Source organism: Lissotriton vulgaris, chromosome 6 (genome assembly GCF_964263255.1).
Source record: "Lissotriton vulgaris chromosome 6, aLisVul1.2, whole genome shotgun sequence".
NCBI lineage: Eukaryota > Metazoa > Chordata > Amphibia > Caudata > Salamandridae > Lissotriton > Lissotriton vulgaris.
Window position 1 is genome coordinate 410,285,278 of NC_141694.1, and position 18,285 is coordinate 410,303,562.

The 18,285-nt window shown below is 48.8% G+C and overlaps 1 protein-coding gene across 2 annotated transcripts in view; it reads left to right on the forward strand.

Annotated features, from left to right (window-relative positions):
• The first annotated feature begins 378 nt into the window (after positions 1 to 378).
• The window catches only part of TMEM14A (transmembrane protein 14A), a 110,816-nt gene continuing 92,909 nt past the window's right edge, over positions 379 to 18,285 (forward strand). The window contains exon 1 of one of the 2 annotated variants that reach the window (XM_086926421.1): positions 379 to 479. The gene's annotated coding sequence lies outside the window, so the exon portion shown is untranslated. Of the gene's footprint in view, positions 651 to 18,285 lie in introns of both variants that reach the window. The other variant, XM_086926420.1, reaches the window with a different exon arrangement.

Here is an 18,285-nt window from a genome sequence, read left to right on the forward strand (position 1 = left end):
TTTGTATCTTTTTTATGTAACTCATGTAATCCTAAATCCTTATGTATCGCAACTGGTTCTTTTGTAAAGCGCTCTGACACCTTTGGGTAATGTTTGCGCTATAGAAAATCGCATTAAATAAATAACATTTTTTTTAAAAAGTGTAACCAAACTCGACCCCAAAATTTCAGTGCTACAGATGGATTTTTTTTTAATGAAAAGACTGCTAAATAGTTTACAGCTTGCAGCAAAGAATGTTACCCAAAAATCTAGCTACATGCAAAGAAGTTGTATGCTGCCAGCTTTAGCAGTATGTTTTTGTTAATATTGCTAATAAAGCACTACTGAATTGTATTGTCAGTCAAGAAGTGTGTGGACCTTTCTGAATGTAACCACTAGGTGGCGTGCTGAGATCGCACGGCAACGCGGACTGTTACAGGAAGGAAGTGAGGCTCGGTCCCTGGCGGTTAAGAAATAAGTAAACATTTCACTTACAGCATGTGAGACTTAACGATTTTTTTCTTCTTTCTGAGTGGTCAAGCATATTTCTCCTGCCGACGGCTAGCTGGAAAGAGTTGGGTTGCAATTTAGACCTGGAAAATAGAAACAACGAGTTTTAGATGCTGAAGTTGGAAGGTCAGAAAAAGAAGGCGGGGAACTGAAGAGCCGCGGTAAGGAGGAGCTCGGGGTCGAGGGCAAGGGGTGCGGCGGGGTCTCTGATGGAATGGGGCACCTTGGTTACACGTAACGTGATGTTATGTACCCTAGCACTCCCACGCCAAGCAACATATGGGTGGTAGCCTTCGTCCTTTGCAAGAATCTCGTAAACTATATTTGCTCTGCACCCGTTAATGAAGGGTTAACTTGTGATTATTTTTTATTTTTTTACGTCGTGCACTTGCCAAAATGTATATTTGTAGCAAAAGTACGTTTTCTTCCTGCACAACAGCTGTTCTTTAGCTGAGAAACATTGCCTCGTTGATGCACTTTCAACCAACTCCATTTTCGAAGCAACTAGCTAGCACAGGGCGTCTCCTGTGCCTATTCTTTGCTCACAACCCGGTAGAGCTCGCGGCACGTACACAGCGACAGGCTGGGCCCAGATCAAAGGGGGGGACTGAGGTCCCTGCTGTGCAGGTGGAAGGAAGAATGCTTGTGTCTGCTACGTATGGAAAGACTCGACGTGTGTCCCCGCAGAGCATGCTGGTGGATTTGTAGTGCTGCAGAGCTTAAGTTTCTCGAGCCTATTTACGAGTAGCTGGCCCATTCCATTTTTAGGTCGGGCTTAGAAACATTTTATGGTGGTGTAGCATAATGTAATGACATATTTAACAAGCATTTACAATGCAATGGTCTCGGCATCATTAAAGGTAGAGCTATTGGCATTGCTCATGACATTTCTTTTTTTTTTTAAATCATCAATGGCATTGTCATTTACATTGCCAATAGCTTAATCGTTATATAAATGGCATTGTCATTGACAATGCCAATAGCTACACCCTACACAGAGCCACCCTCACACTCAACAGCACTCTGCAGTCTGTACTCAACAGCACACTGCACTCAACAGCACACTGCACTCAACAGCACTCCACAGCACTCCACAACACTCCACAGCACTCCACAGCACTCCACAACACTCCACAACACTCCACAACACTCCACAACACTCCACAACACAACACAACACTACACTACACTACACTACACAACACTACACAACACTCTACTCTGTATTTACCTCTGTGCATTTTGGATAGCACAACAGAGGGCTTTTAGCCGCTTCGCATTACACAAAGTTACACCCATTTGTTTCTTAGCCATGGGAAGATTTCGTGAATAGCTGAGACACTCACGAGATAAAGAGCTGATGGGGAAACTCCGACCCGGCTCCCCAGGTCTAATGTCAGCAGCTCTGGCTGTAAGGCCACATTCTGAGTAGATTGAAGGTGGCAGTCAGAAGTCGCCTGAAAGCTCTTCTCATTATGGGATCAAGTCTTCAACAGGACCATGAGCTGGGGGTTGAGCAGAGCATTGTCGAGGCAGAAGTACATGGTATGGGGAGGCGCTGAGAAAGCGTGACGCGCTCATTCTGGAATTGATCTTCTCTGCCATGTCCGAGGGCAGCCCTGTGACACCAGAGGCGCGCGCCCGGCTGGGCTCAGCAGGAGCAGCAGAAGCGAGTCCCTGCTGCCAGGGGTCAGTTACCGCCACGGGGTCGGGTTCCTCTTTCGGACCCCTGCACTCCTCCTCCTTCCTCGCCGCCTGCAGCAGGACGTGCCTCGAGCGCCCAGGGCCTCGGTTCCCGTCAGCCAGGGGTGTTTCTTGTTGGTCTGTTTTTACTGCGACCTGACGGCACACGACTGTCCCCGTGCCGTGCTTTATATGTTGGCGTCAGCTAAACAGAGCGACACACAGCAACTGGCACTGTAAACACTTGGTTCGCGGTGCCAGAGAGCAATAAACCGGAAGTGGGAAGCGCCGCGTGCATTTAACCTTCCTGTCCGACGAGGCACTTAGCTCTCTTTTCTGCCCATGAGCTACATCTGGCATGCAGAACGCCCCCAGTGCGTGGTCACTGTAGCCTCACCCTTAAAACACAGTTTTTTTTGCCCACGCATACAAAGCTATGCAAGCCAGCATAGGTAATGTATTCATTTACACGAGGCACACTGCAAAAGCAATCGCCCTTCCACGCCTAAAAGCCCAAATAATTGCATCAATAAATAGTCTATGTGGACTCTCGATAGCCACTAGCTCCCAAACGCTCATTAAAAAAAAGTGCGGCCTGGAAAAAAACCAATTTGATATTTAATAGTTTAAAGAAGTCCTGATTCACAGTAGAGATACTCTTCACACCAGTAATAGAGTACTCGAACATCCGTTGGCTAAACAAACAGGCCTGGTCTTTTTGACCTACTGGCTTTGGTAATGTTTTACACGCCACTGCCGGACACCATCAGCAAAAATATATATTTTAAAAAAGCAGATTTTTCTTAAAAACGCTGACGTGCGCAAGTAAGCATGCATCATTCCGTTATAGTTAACTAGTTCGTACATGTACCAACATACATGCATGCACAAATGACATGACACTGCCTCCATTTTTATATCTATATATATTTTTTTAATTTCAGTTATAGTGCAAATAACATTTGAATTTGGAGTTGTAAATAAAACGAGCGCTGCACCAATCAGTGCGCAGCTCTCAGGCAAGCCCCGGTGACGTCATCGATGGTTCCCAGGACTAGAAATCAACTTGTATTATAATAGTATGTGTCCTAAATATTACAACATCTGATATTTTAGAAATACATGTCCTTAGAATATCTTGTATCATTTAGTAGAGGGACTGTATGTAGGGACTTCTATTTGCCAGTCTCACTTCTGGTTGTGGTTCCTTGTATTCATGTCTTTGCTATGCTAAAAAGCATGACGTGAAATGCTGTGCTACAAAATACATCACACCTTCAACAGTTACTCACAGAAAAGTATGGGCATCCTCAACCTGTGCTCTGGATGGGGCTCTTCCAGTCTTCCCTTGCATTTGAACTTCCAGCATACCAAACTAAAAGGTAGCAAACCCCTTTTCGGGAGTGAGCATGCAACAGGGATGCAATGCAGTTGATGCACTGCATTTAAATGGCAGCCTTTTCAAAGATTGTATAACTATTACAGCCAGGTTTGCAGCAGATAGCCCTGTTCAGCGTAGTCAAGCACTTTATTTGGAGACACTCCCGATGGAAGCACCACTTCAAAGCCTTGGAATGCACCCAAGGTCAGCTTTAACTCGGTATCCGCGAGAAATCAGCTCCCAGCATGAAGGGATGCGGTGTATTTGCTTTAGGAAGCTGAGTTCGAAAAAGGAAACCTTCACGTACCTGAGCGTGCTTTGCCTCTGGAGTCAGATACAGAGGTGGGCTAGTGAGAGGGTCTGTTGGATTTGCTGGGGGAGGGGGAGGGGGGAGGGGGGACCGGGACGAAGGAGAGCTGCGGAGGGAGGGGGGACGAACAGAGCAGCTCTGTAAATCACCCTGCACTGCAAGAATGCAGAGGCTCACGTGAGGGGAAGAGTCCATCAGATTTCTTGTAAAGCGCCACTCCTCACCCGTACGGGGCTCAAGGCGCTGGAGACCCTTACGGTTGGTTGCAAGAACAGTCTTCTCTCTCGGGCAGGATGGGTGTGGTGGAGGGTGACCCCTCTGAGGGCTACAGGGAGGGGGGAGCAACCATATCAGAGCGGCAAGTGCCCACCTCCGAGATGGGGGCCAAGTCAAGGGCCGCTCGAGCAGACTGGAAACTAAGGCAGAAATGTAAAGCGCCTCAAAGGCGTGAGTGTGCACTTTAGTGCGCAACTGTGTGCATGCTGGGAGTTGTAGTTTCACACTCTCCGAAAGAAGTAGAGGCGCTAGTATCCTCGGAACACGAGCTCTAGCCGCTTTGGAGTGGGAGCCGGGCCATCCCCCGGTAGGCTGCCAGGGGTGGGTTTGCTGCTGGGTGGGGCGGGGGCCGATTTTTTGTACAGTCAGTACATTAGTCACTAGCACTTGCTCACTAGTGAGCTGTCCTGTTCCTTCTCACTGTCTCCTCGCTCCATGCGTGGGGGGAATCAATGCTTGCTAAATAATGTAGAAGCAGGAGCACGCTCAGCCTCTCACTTTAGGGGGGGGGGGACGAGGCCTACTCAGCCTCTCACCTTAGGGCGGTGGGGTGGGCGTGCGCGACAAGCTCAGCCTCTCACCTTAGGGCGGCGGGATGGGCGTGCGCGACCTGCTCAGCCTCTCACCTTAGGCCGGTGGGCGTGCGCGACCTGCTCAGCCTCTCACCTTAGGCCGGTGGGGGTGGGCATGCACGACCTGCTCAGGGCGGTGGGCGTTTACTTGCTATCGGCTGACGTCCAACATGCTGATTTACACTCTAAATTCATGATAATTTAATGTCATGGGACAGAACATTTATAGTTCCTTGCTTTCCTTCTCGAAGGTGTTCTTTTCAAGTGTATTCACTCACAATTCTAATTCGAACGGAATTAAGAATAAAACTCTTGGCTGCACTAATTTTGTTAAATGAATGACCTTTCAGGACTGGGAACGAAGTGCTTTGAAGAGTTGTCCTAAACTCCCCAGCATGACAAAGGTGTTTTACTGGCAGCTGGGATGGAGCTGTGTGACTCGGCTGCCATCGAAAACAAGACGAGGACGAGGAAAAGAACGACGCTCGAGCTGCGGGCGGAGGGAGGGGAGGGGGGGGGGGGGCCGGGACGAAGGAGAGCTGCGGGCGGAGGGAGGGGGTGGGAGAGGGACCGGGACGAAGAAGGGTACATCTGAGCTTGCTTTGCCTCTGGAGTCAGATACAGAGGTGGGCTAGTGAGAGGGTCTGTTGGATTTGCTGGGGGAGAGGGAGGGGGGAGCGGGACTGGGACGAAGGAGAGCTGCGGGCGGAGGGAGGGGGGGGGGAGGTACCGGGACGAAGGAGAGCTGCGGAGGGGGGGGTACCGGGACGAAGGAGAGCTGCGGAGGGGGGGGGTGGGGGGGAGCCGGGACGAAGGAGAGCTGCGGAGGGAGGGGGGACGAGCAGAGCAGCTCTGTAAATCACCACCGTCTTTCTCCGAGGCAAAGCAGAAATGCCTCGGAGAAAGCATGGTCATTTTCGCATTTGGGGGCGTGTGTTTTGCTGTTCTGAGTGACGGGCAACGTCACTGTCTAAAGAACAGCAAAACTTACGCCCCCAAATCCGAAAAGGACGGGGCTACATCGGAGTGATGGATCTCTCCTCCAATGGCTGGCCTCCATTTAGGAAGCCAGCCAATGGAGGTGAGAGGACGAGGGAGGCGGGTTTAAACTGCCACACTAAGAGACAATAATTCTCGGACATCCGGTCTGCCGACCGGATATTACCGAGACCTAAAAAGCTTGAATAAAAGAACCCACCCACCACTTTACAGCACGGGCAGCTGACTGAAGCCATTGGCTCCCTTGCGAATGACTGCACCCACGTAATAACGCGCACATGTTTGTAAACAGAAGTTCACTTCAGTGCTATGGCAGGTGGGCCAATACTTCGTTTTTTCCGTTCATTATACTTCTGTTTTTTAGTCAACCTTGTGTGTGTTAAAGCTGTCCCGCCGTACAGTAAAGCAGTTGCAAAAGCTCCTATTTCTGTGGTACTAAGACTCATATTTTCCTGCTCTGTGTATTAAAACAAAAGAATGGGTGTCTGTACCTGTTTAGAGTTCAACCTCCTGGTAGGAAGCACGCCTACTGTTGTAGTACAGTATAATTTGATGATTATATATATTTTTTATATTTAACACTTGCCGCAAGCATGTGGCTGCCATGTTTAAGTAGGCATCTGTTCTTCATTTTATGTTTGTTCATATGCCAGCAAGAAACAAGCATTGGAAATGCAATAGGTCTCGCACCATTAGAGTTAGTGCTTTTAGAATTGTTTATGGTTTTTTTTGTAAATGTTTAGCATTCTTGTTTCCTGTAGCCAATGCTAAAGTATTACAAATAAAAAAAGCCATAAACATTTCTAAAAGCTCTAACTGAAATGGTCTGAGAACTATTGCACTGTGTGAGGGTGAGGGTGAGGGTGAGTGAGGGTGAGGGGTTGAGGGTGAGGGGTTGAGGGTGAGTGTGAGTGAGGTGTTGAGGGTGGGTGAGGGGTTGAGGGTGAGTGTGAGTGAGGTGTTGAGGGTGAGTGAGGGTGAGGGGTTTTGGGTGAGTGAGGGTGAGGGGGAGTAGTTGAGGCTGAGTGAGGGTGAGTGAGAGTGAGGGTGAGTGAGGGGGTGAGGGGTTGAGGGTGAGTGAGGGTGAGGGGTTGAGGGTGAGTGAGGGTGAGGGTGGGTGAGGGGTTGAGGGTGAGTGAGGATGAGTGAGGGTGAGTGAGGGGTTGAGGGTGAGGGGTTGAGGGTGAGTCAGGGTTTGAGGGTGAGGGGTTGAGGGTGAGTGAGGGTGAGTGAGGGTGAGGGGTTGAGGGTGGGTGAGGGTGAGTGAGGGGTTGAGGGTGAGTGAGGGTGAGTGAGGGGTTGAGGGTGAGTGATGGTCAGGGTGAGTGAGGGTGAGGGTGGGTGAGGGGTTGAGGGTGAGTGAGGGTGAGTTTGAGGGGTTGAGGGTGGGTGAGGGTGAGTGAGGGTGAGGGGTTGAGGGTGAGTGAGGGTGAGGGTGAATGAGGGGTTGAGGGTGAGGGGTTGAGGGTGAGTGAGGGTGAGGGGTTGAGGGTGAGTGAGGGTGAGGGGTTGAGGGTGGGTGAGTGAGGGTGAGGGGTTGAGGGTGAGGGGTTGAGGGTGAGTGAGTGAGGGTGAGGGGTTGAGGGTGAGTGAGGGTGAGGTGTTGAGGGTGAGTGAGGTTGAGGGTGGTTGAGTGAGGATGAGTGAGAGTGAGGGTGAGTGAGGGGTTGAGGGTGAGGGGTTGAGGGTGAGTGAGTGAGGATGAGGGGTTGAGGGTGAGTGAGGGGTTGAGGGTGAGTGAGGATGAGTGAGGGGTTGAGGGTGAGGGGTTGAGGGTGAGGGGTTGACTGACTGACGGTGGCTAAAAATGAGCCTGGGCTAGCGAGAACAAATTCGAAAACATACCCAGCTGTAAGCCGTTAGAGTCTACAACAATTTAACAATTGCTTTCTCTCAGACAACGATCATCATTTCTCATTAGCGTACCGCACCTAAAGCAACAAAGAGACATGATTTGGGAACATGCTAGAAGAAACGCGTCATGGTTAGGTCCAAGCTACGTTACACAATGAAAACGAACGTTAAATTAAGAGACTGGAATACCACAATATCCTGTCATATTTTCCCGTCAATTCAATCACAAATGTGCAACTGTATCTTGGTATTAATGTTAATGACAACAGCAGATGGTAATTGGTCCCAGCCCCGGGCATTGCCGCATTTGGACAACAAACCTTAAGAACCGAGTGGTGAGGCGAGGGGGGTAGGCGCTCTCACGGTGAACTCAACCGTGCGCGACATGCTGCGTGCCTGACAGAGGCTCCCGCGCGCTGTCTCTTTTCTGAGCCTCCAGGCAAGGAGGCGGGTCAAAGTTCAGGACAAAGAGAAAACACAACGGAAATAAATAAGGCACTGGAAAGCATTCGCCAGGACATCGCTTTTTTCAACATCACGGTGCATGCTTTTACACTAGTCTACAGATTGGGCTGCATTCGATGGCTTTAGTAACACTGCAACCAAGTAAGGCAAAATAACGAGTCATGTTTGAAGTAGCCCATAGGAAGAGCGAGTCCAAGGGCTTTAGCAGGGGATGTGAACACATCAGAGCGTTTAATTGTAAGAATGCTCAGACTCGTTAATGGTTTACATTTTATAGGTAAAATAAAACAAATGCAGATTATGGTGCGACCACGATGCATGATTGGTTTGGGGTTAGGCTCCTTTAACTGGAGGAGGGAGGAGAAATGCGTCTCGGCCGGAGCAGGGGCCGGAGCAGGGAGAGCGGGCTTCACACGGCCGGCCGGTCGTGAAACTGAAAGCATGTTAATGTTAATGTTAATGTTATTTGCATTTTAACGCGCACAGCTGCTCCAGCGAAGGAGCGTCCTGGCGCGGGGAAAGGCGAACACAACACAACACTAGGTCCAGTAACAAAAAGCAAACATTAAAAGCAAGGAACATTTAAAACAGGAAGGTTTTCAGGGCCTTACGGAAAGACATTAGGTCATTCGAAAGGCGGATTGCCAAGGGGAGCGCATTCCAGAGGGCTGCAGCCTTCACGCGAAAGGAGCGACCCCCCCATCCGACTAAGTCTAAAACGGGGGACGACCACCAAGGACTGTCCAAGGGATCGTAGTGAGCGGGTAGGAACATAGGGAGAGATCAGTGTATTGAGTATCCCGGGTGCCAACTCTCTCAGAATTTTAAAAACCAGGCAGAGAGCCTTGAATTGGATACGCTTGCATATCGGGAGCCAGTGCAAGGACCGCAGGGTGTTAGAGGTAGGGCAGGTTCGAGGCAGACCAACCACCGCCCTAGCCGCCGCGTTCTGGACTCGCTGTAAACGGAGAATCTCGGCTTGGTTCGCTCCTAAAAAGGAGTGAACTGGCGTAATCCAGCCGCGAGATGATCATTGCTTGAATGACCAGCTGTCTTGTAGGAGCATCGAAGAATCGCAGCAGGGGTCTTAGCCCGCGTAATACTCCAAAACAGCAGGCCGCCACTCTCTTTGTGTGAGTCACAAAGCTTAGCGTGTGGTTAAGCCATACTCCCAGATTCCTGAGTTCCAGGACCGGGGCCGGCGCTGATCCCAGCTCTGGAGGCCACCATTCGTCCCCCCAATGGTCCGCTTCCCTTCCAACGATCATCACCTCTGTTTTTGTCGCGTTCAGCTGGAGACAGTTGTTATTCATCCAGCTGGCCACCTCTCTCAGTCCACTTCGAAACCTGAGGGCATCCTGCTTGGCATCCCCGCTGATCGTAACCGCCAACTGAGTGTCATCAGCATAGGAGACCATGGTTAGGCCCCATTGCCTGACGACCTCAGCCAGCGGCTGCACGTACAGATTAAAAAGCGTGGGACTCAGCGAGGAGCCCTGAGGGACCCCCAGGTCCAAAGGATGGTACTTGGACTGAAAAGGAGGGGTGGCAACGCAGAAGGAGCGATCACTGAGGAAGGAGCGGAACCACTGCAGAGCTAAACCACAAATGCCAATGTCCTGCAGGCGGTGTAGCAAGATGCGATGGGAAACAGTGTCAAAGGCAGCGCTCAGGTCTAGTAAAATAAGCGCTGCCGTTTGACCTGCATCGAGCACACTTCGCAAATGCTCAACCATTGCCAGAAGGGCCGTCTCAGTGCTGTGGCCAGCACGAAACCCATTCTGCGTGGGATCCAGGACATTCACAAGGGTCATATGCTCCGTGAGGGCCAGATTTACATGGGCCTCCATAACCTTGGCCGGCCAAGGGAACAGAGATATTGGGCGGTAGTTTTCAGGTCTCGACGGATCCAAAGATGGTTTTTTTAGGATCGGGGAAACCACCGCTTGCTTCCATTTGGCAGGGAGAGGTTAATCAGGGAGCACACTGCTGTGCGTCCCTGAAAAGCAACGTCCCTGAAAAGAGCAGATCTTACCGGGTCTGCAGGCGATCCAGACTTGACTCGCAGGGCCCACTTTGCAAACTCCTCATTAGAGATGGTAGGAAGGGAGTGCAGCGATGGACAGCTGCTAGAGCCGCTCCAGGGAATCACAGGAGACAGTGTGCTTGGAAACGCCAGATAGATTTTCCTGACTTTGTCCAGAAAGAAGGTGGCTAGGGCTTCACAGTGGGCGGTGGAACTGTCCAACTGTGGGGGAACTCTCTTTGCCATCAAGTCCTTTATGGTTTTAAAGATGGTTTTGGTCGGGTTAAGGCTATTTCGGAATTCGGCTGCGTAAAACGCCGCCCGGGCCCTGCATACAGCTCGATGATAAAGCTTAACTGAGGCCAGGTAGATGGATTTCTTGTCGGCATCGTACGACTTACGCCACGCCCTTTCCGCCCGTCTGCAAGAGGACTTCATTGCACGCAGCGCGCTGTCATACCAAGGGCTAGCCTGCCGGGGACTGGACTTGCTGGAGATGATAGGTACCAGGACGTCCAGCGCCCTGGTAATCCAGTTACAGAACCGGTCATAGCCCGAGGTGGCATTCAGCAGGGGACCTAATGGCTCAGCATCCATAATGCGGTGAAGGTCCTCTAACCTGAGTTTGCTCCAGTGGCGCCGGGGTATCCGCAAAGGAGGTGGTATAGTGGGATTAGCAGGGAGGGGAAGCCAAGCAGACACCAGATAGTGGTCAGACCATATCACAGGATCAACCGCCACAATCCGAACATCCGAGAGAGTCGTAAAAAACGGATCAAGAGTGTGGCCGGCCACGTGTGTAGGCTGAGAAATAAGCTGGGTCAACTGCAAAGCCTCTAAGTCGGCCAAAAAACCACTGATGGCCAGAGACTCTAACCTATCAAAGTGGAGATTTAGGTCGCCCAGGATAGAAAAGTTTGCACAGCCACTAGCCAATAGGCTCACAGCCTCCGGAAAGGCACCTCTAAAAGCTACGTCGCTGCCTGGAGGGCGATAAACAACCATCCCTGACAGCGAGAATTGAGGGCTGATAGAAACCTTAAACAGCGCACTCTCACATCCAGCAATCTGCAAGACCGTCCAGGTACATGTAAAGGCGGATTTGATAAATAGGGCGATCCCTCCACCTCTAGAATGGCGGTTAGATCTGAAGCATAAATAGCCCGGAGGACAGGCAAGATTGACTATAGCGTCATCAGTATCTTGTAGCCAGGTTTCAGTTACAGCCAACAGATCTGGTGTCTTATCCAAAATGAGATCAGCCACAGACAGATGGTGTTTCACTAGAGATCTGGTGTTCAGATTTAAAAATCGTAGACCAGATCCCAGGCTACCAGGCAACGGAGGGAGACCGGGAGGAGCTAGTAGGGCGGGAGAAGTGGCGAGCTCGCGAATACCTACAGGCTGGTCCAGTGACCATCTGTTGCAAGCACACTGAAACGGGCCACACAGCGGATGGTAGGGTGTGGCAGAGCAGCGTGGGAGAGTATCTCTGATGGCAAGAAGCGAGGCACCGGAATACATAATCATCCTGACAAGCCGACAAATACGGGCACACAAATATACACAAAGTAGAGATAAAAGATAAAATCCCCGGAGTACCGCGCGTACTTAGCGCGGACGGGCGCAGACGGGCAGACTCTGGCTCGACTCCGGCGCGAGTCAGGCGCTACCGCTGCGCGTCACCGCTGCGCTAGCAAAGTGAGCTTTAAGTAGCAGCTCACCAGGGCAACAGGAAGCGCTAGAGCGCTGCAGCAAATGGCCCAAAGAGGCAAAGACCACCCCAAGATGGCGGCCAAGCGCCACGAAGAACCAACAAAAACGGTGATTTTCCGCGAAAAAACGCGGTGGGGGCACAATTTAAAATGCAAGTAAGAGGCCAGATACAATTCTACAAATAAAACAAGGCTCAAAAACAGAAATAGTGCAAGTGTCCAAAACGACCTTTAAAATCAATAATAAGCGCATGGCCGGCCGGCCGTGAAAGCCTTTGATGCCGCAGGGGGTGGAGCGGCACCAGCTGGGAGAGTAGGCAAGGCAGGCGGCTGCGGGCATGTGCACGCGCATTTAAGCTCAATGCGCATGCGCATTGAGCTTAAATTTCTCGTGCACTGCAAGGAATCGCCACGATTCCTTGCAAGTTGGGGATAAAGAGTGGATAAGCCACCATAGACTCGCAAGCTCGATGCGCATGCGCATCGACAGGCGAGACCTAAAAAACCCACCACACCTGCTTGCCAAGGCCAGGCCTAGTGCTTTTCGCAATGCTTGTTTTCCTTTGCATTCTGGGAACTTTACTGAATTTATAATGGGTTAACAGTTCTTATAAGTTCTAAAGCACATTCTTAACAAAAGCCTTATTCATAAATGGTTGTTTAAACTTTAATGCTGCCCTAAATATAATAGTTCTATTCCTTTTCATGCAAAACCACAGACAGAGTTTTATCTTAGCTTAGTGAATATTAGCTTAGGCCAGATTTACTGTGATTTCGTCAACGTAAAATAAGCACCATTAACTTGCCTCTTTATCTATGTCTTACTTTATTGCGGCATTGTGAGGGCGCTGTGGTGTATGTATTTTTTAAAGAAAAATATGCTCTGGTGGGATGTTTAAAAATAAATCAGACACAGTGGTCGAATGACCTGTGTTAGGGAAATTGGGGTCATGTTTACAAGGCCTCTGCACCACTGGAGCGTCACTTTTTTTGACACTCCGTTGGCGCACAATGCTGAACCAGGTTTACAAGGCCAAGCAAAACCACAATGTGTGGCTTTTCATGGCCTTGTACATGTGCCCCCAATTTCACACATTACTCTGAGTGAAAGGGCGTTCGATGGGTGTTGCTGTGGGTGTTGCCACCCACCACCCATGGATTCTGACGAATTCCCAGATTTGCAATGTTGCATAAACATGGGAATGCGTCAGATTCTACTGTGGTGCAACAAGTAGAAATACCTTTACTTCTCCTCGTTTTATGTTCTTTCTGTGCATGCAGCACACACAGAAGGAGGAAAACACAATCAATGATTGTTTTTGTGCAGAAAGGTCTCCCTTCCTGCACACATTTCAGTTCATAAATCTATATTTGAATTCCAAGAATTCATAAAAGCGCATCACGATTTTACAATAATATCCTAAAATCCGTATTAAAAACTTTGTTAAATCGTAATAAACATCAGACAATTGTAAGGATTACTATAAAAACGAAAAATTAAAGGCTATCCATCATTTTACGGGCTTGGGTGGCAATTCTCAAGAAAGTGCTAGAGCGAAAGACTATTTCTTCATTGTCCAAAGAAAACAGCATCTGATAAGATTCCCCCAAAGAAAGGGGTCTGTGTTTTTAAAAAAAAGGAGTTAAAAACCATTTTACATATTTTAAGTAATATTTACAAAAGAAGAAAAAGTGCAAATCAGTTTGTGCGCTCACTCCATCGCAGGGACATGGTTTGTTTTCTAGATCTTGCCAGTAACCTAAAGGAATGCTCAACAAGAATCTTACAGTTCCCGCCCTTAATCGACATAGGAGGCTTCTTTCCCAGTTTGCCATCGGTAGAGTGAGATATATTGGTAAGGGATACCTATACAGCTCCTTACCCATGTAGGTAGAAACTGTAGATTTATTAGATTCCTTGCTGAGCCTGTCTAGGTTATAAAGTGCGTAGAGTGCTTTTTTCAAATCATTCTTGTGGCGTGAGTCGGCTCTGGTTGGGTCTAAAAAGAGGTTACCTTTATCAACACTACATAAGCTCTGATAGACCCCCGAGAGCCAAGGAATATCCATTCCTCTTTTGCACTTAAGGCAATCACTAATGATTTCTTGCGTTAGAGTGGCGGGTTTATTCCTCCAAACTGAGAGCCAAAATAGCGCTGGTCGAGCGCTAATAAAAATCACAGATAAAATGTAGATTGAGTTCCTTATGGCAAATATACTCAGAGGTGGAGATCGGTACACCCAGTAGCTTTCTACAAAAACGATTTTCTTCCTGTTGGATGCACCAATTTTTCGCCAAACCCCATATCTCAGGCCCATACGTGGCCACTGGAACGCATTGCAATTTAAAAATCCTTAAAATAGCTTCAATAGCGCCTGTTTGCTTCGGATGGGGAGACTTAAAATTGAATAGATGGCCTTTGAGAACTTGCTCGTGGAGTGGGCCATATGCACAGTCCACGAGCCGTTCGCAGCAAAGACCATCCCCAGATATGGAAATGTATGGGTGGAAATTCATCTGTCGTTCCACACTAGTATAGAATTGAGCTGGCGTTTCTTTTGTCCGCATGACATAATGAAAGATTTTTTAAGTTCACGCGTAAGTCCAGACCGTCCATGTACTTCACAAAATTTTTAACCAGGATATGCAGAGAATTTGGTGTGCGGCCCATAAGGACCGCATCATCTGCGTAAAGGAGTACTGGTAGCGATTTGCCGTTAATTTTCAGGACGTCTGGAGTTGACTGTTTCAGGGAATTGCTCAGCCCATTGATATAAATAATAAAGAGCAGGGTTGCTAAAACGCACCCCTGTCTGACTCCCCTTCCTAACCTAATTGCCCCAGAAACCTCCACACCCATGCCGATCCTGACTTGTGCTTTAAGATCAGTGTGTAAAAATGCCAAGAAATGTACCAGGGATTCCTCCAATCCATAGTCCAACAGAATAGACCAAAGTTTGGACCTATTGACTAAATCAAAAGCCGACGATAGATCCATAAACGCTAAATAAACAGGGAAGGATCAGGCGATATTATGTTTACTGATAACCAAATTAAGGTTTAAACACTGTTCTATTGTGCCGACCTTACGTCTAAAACCCAATTGACATGGGTCTAACATACCGCTTTCCTCTGTCCGGTCAAGAATGCTATTGTATAGTACTCGACCCAAGATCTTCAATGTATTGTTGAGCAGGGTAATTGGTCTATAATTAATTGGATCTGATATATCCCCCTTTTTAGGGCTCGCCTGCTGATGCGCTTCTGCGCATAGCTGGCGAAGCTCTATTGTGGCTTATCCAGAGTTTAACCACCACTGGCGATTCCTTGCAGTGCATGTGCTTTTTAGGTCTACTGTCCCTCTTTTCCCCACATGGCCTCAGTTTTTATCACCCAGCCCCTCTTTCATCCCAGCCTTTTCACTCTCCTCCATCTCATCCATTCCTTCTCATTACGGCTCTACCACCGGTACTTCACTGCTCTCTCTCAGCTCTCCTGGTCACACTGTCCCTCCTTTCATCAGAGGCTTGCGACTGCTTACTGGACTCCTCCTTTCCCAGAGTCTCTGCTTTCACGCTCTTCTAATAGCCCCCCCCCCCACCCTCCCCTCCGGTACTTCACGTACTATCCCTCCCCTCGTCATTCTGTACCTCCTCACCAGAGGCTCTCCATTTCTCACCCAGTCCCCTATTTCATCACAATCTTTGGGTCTCTCATTGTGGCACTCTCCACCGGCATTTCACGGACTCTTCTTGTCATCCTGCCCTTTCCTTCACTAGAGTCTTTGCTTCATACCGGACTCTTCCTTTCACCTCAGCCTTTCAACTCTCCTATAACACTCCCCACCGGCCGTCTCTCCCCTCTATGTGTCATTCCATCGACACAGCTCCACCGATGCACCCACCACACAGCTCCACCGATGCACCCACCACACAGCTCCACCGATGCACCTCCACCGAGGCACCCACCACACAGCTCCACCGTTGCACCCACCACACAGCTCCACAGTTGCACCCACCACACAGCTCCACCAATGCAGCCACCACACAGCTCCACCGACACAGCTCCACCGATGCATCCAGCTCCACCGATGCACCCACCACGCAGCTCTACCGACACAGCTCCACCAATGCACCCACCACACAGCTCCACCGAGGCACCCACCACAGAGCTCCACAGATGCACCCACCACAGAGCTCCACAGATGCACCCACCACAGAGCTCCACAGATGCACCCACCACAGAGCTCCACAGATGCACCCACCACAGAGCTCCGCCGAAGCACCCACCACACAGCTCCGCCGATGCACCCACCACACAGCTCCACAGATGCACCCACCACAGAGCTCCGCCGAAGCACCCACCACAGAGCTCCGCCGATGCACCCACCACACAGCTCCGCCGATGCACCCACCACACAGCTCCGCCGATGCACCCACCACACAGCTCCGCCGATGCACCCACCACACAGCTCCGCCCAGGCACCCACCACACAGCTCCACCAATGCACCCACCACACAGCTCCACCAATGCAACCACTAAGCTCCACCGTTGCACACATCACTCAGCGCCACCACAGCATCACTTAGCGTAACCACAGCATCACTGGTTCAAATATGTTCTTTCAATGTTTCAAGCTGTTTTCAAGCTTTCACACTTTATTACAAATCACAAAAAGATGTTAATAATTCACTTCTGTTCTTGGATTTTCGTTTCAATTAAAAACACTGAACATAATCTTCACAAAAGTTATTTACAAAAGTTTAAGTTATTGCCATTACAAATTAAATAAATTATTTAAGCATTAATTATTTTAAAAAATTAAAAGCCATTGTTATTTGTAATTTCAATACTTCTAAGTCACGTAAATACAAAACATGTTGCATTACAAATGCTATAGGTGTCTCATTTGCGGAAGTTATAACTATTGGCATTGTAATTGACAAAGTTATTAATTTAGCTATTTTAAAAAATAACACAAATAAAAAAAAAATCATTTATAAGACCAATAGCTCAAACTTTTCTAATGCGAGCCCTATTGCATTTCCAATGCTTGTTATAAATTGGGACGATGATACTCGTGGCCCAGGTATCAGGCCTGGGGGCTTGGGGTAAACTGTTAAAAATATTCAAAAGGAGTGGGGCCCAGAGTTCTGGTTTCCACTTTATTATATCTATGGGTAACCTGTCGGGGCCGGGGGCCTTATTACCAAGGCTCTGTGCAATTGTCTCTTCTACCTCCGACAGCGTAATCTGTAGACAGCAAAGATGACCCTGCACATAGTAATCTGAGCCATGTAGTGGTGTGGCATAGATTTTAGAGAAATGATTCTCCCATGAATTGCTGGAAATAGTGCAGCTAACTGGTGTTAGCTGTTGGCCCATATTGCGCAGGTCCCTAACTGCGGACCAGAATAAATTGCCATTCTTTCCCCCAGCTGAGTCCGCTAGCACTTCCCTACTTTCACCCAGGAGAGTACCCTTCCGCTCTCTTATTGCAGTTTTGTACGTCTTCCTTGCTGTCCTTACGTCTGCGGGGCACCTAGGTTTTGAAGCTAGGGCCTTGCGTAGGTTCTTATTAGCCTCTGAGCAATTATGATCGAACCATCTCGGTTCTTTATCTACCTGAGGAAATGGCACTGACGAGGGATCTAATCGCAGAGCAAAGTTTAGTGAAATCCTCAATTACCCTTAGATGGTCACTTTTAGTTGATAGGCATGAGGTAATTAGGTGCGAATGCCCTCTTATCAGGGTCTCAACTATTTTGCCACTGTCAACCCCCCCTCCAATCTTAATTTGTCTGTTGAGGGGGTGACGTCCCTAGCCCCATGAAAGATAGTATACACGGGGCGGGATGCTAGTCTTAGTACCACTGTCATGGGGTTATGATCCCCAAAATCTGTTGCATGAACCTCAGCAGTTATTAAACGATCAGCAAGGCAAGGAGAAACAAAAATAAAATCAATAGTTGACGAACAATCCCTTCCTCTAAATGTCAGTGCCTGCTGATTTATGGGAGGTTGGACCAAATCCATTACATTGGTAAGGATATGCTCACTAAGAAAAGTGTCTAGTTCCGATCCCCTTCGAACAGCTGGGTCTGCATGTAATATATCCATGCCGTGAAGTTCCGTCAGGACTTTAGCATTAAAATCCCCCCCTAAAAGGATCCCAATACAATCGTCTGCACCTTGGTGTGTGTCTAAATTTGAGATAATTTTAAAAAGCTCAATAAAATTCCTATTTGGGACCGAATAGAAATCATTATTGTAAAAATTAATTAGGTAGAAAGGGACCCGTCTTTTGAATTCCAATATTTGTATTTTGGGACTATTAGTTGGTATCTCCTTGATACTCCCGCCAGAGGCTATACTGCACACAAAAAATAATGCCTGCAACACAGGCACCCTTGCATTATGGTTCAAGGATTCCTGTGTTGGCGCTAGGCAGCCAATTGTGCGCAGAGGAAAGCACAGGGATGCTAGGTATTGCTGTAAATACGAATCACCCTGC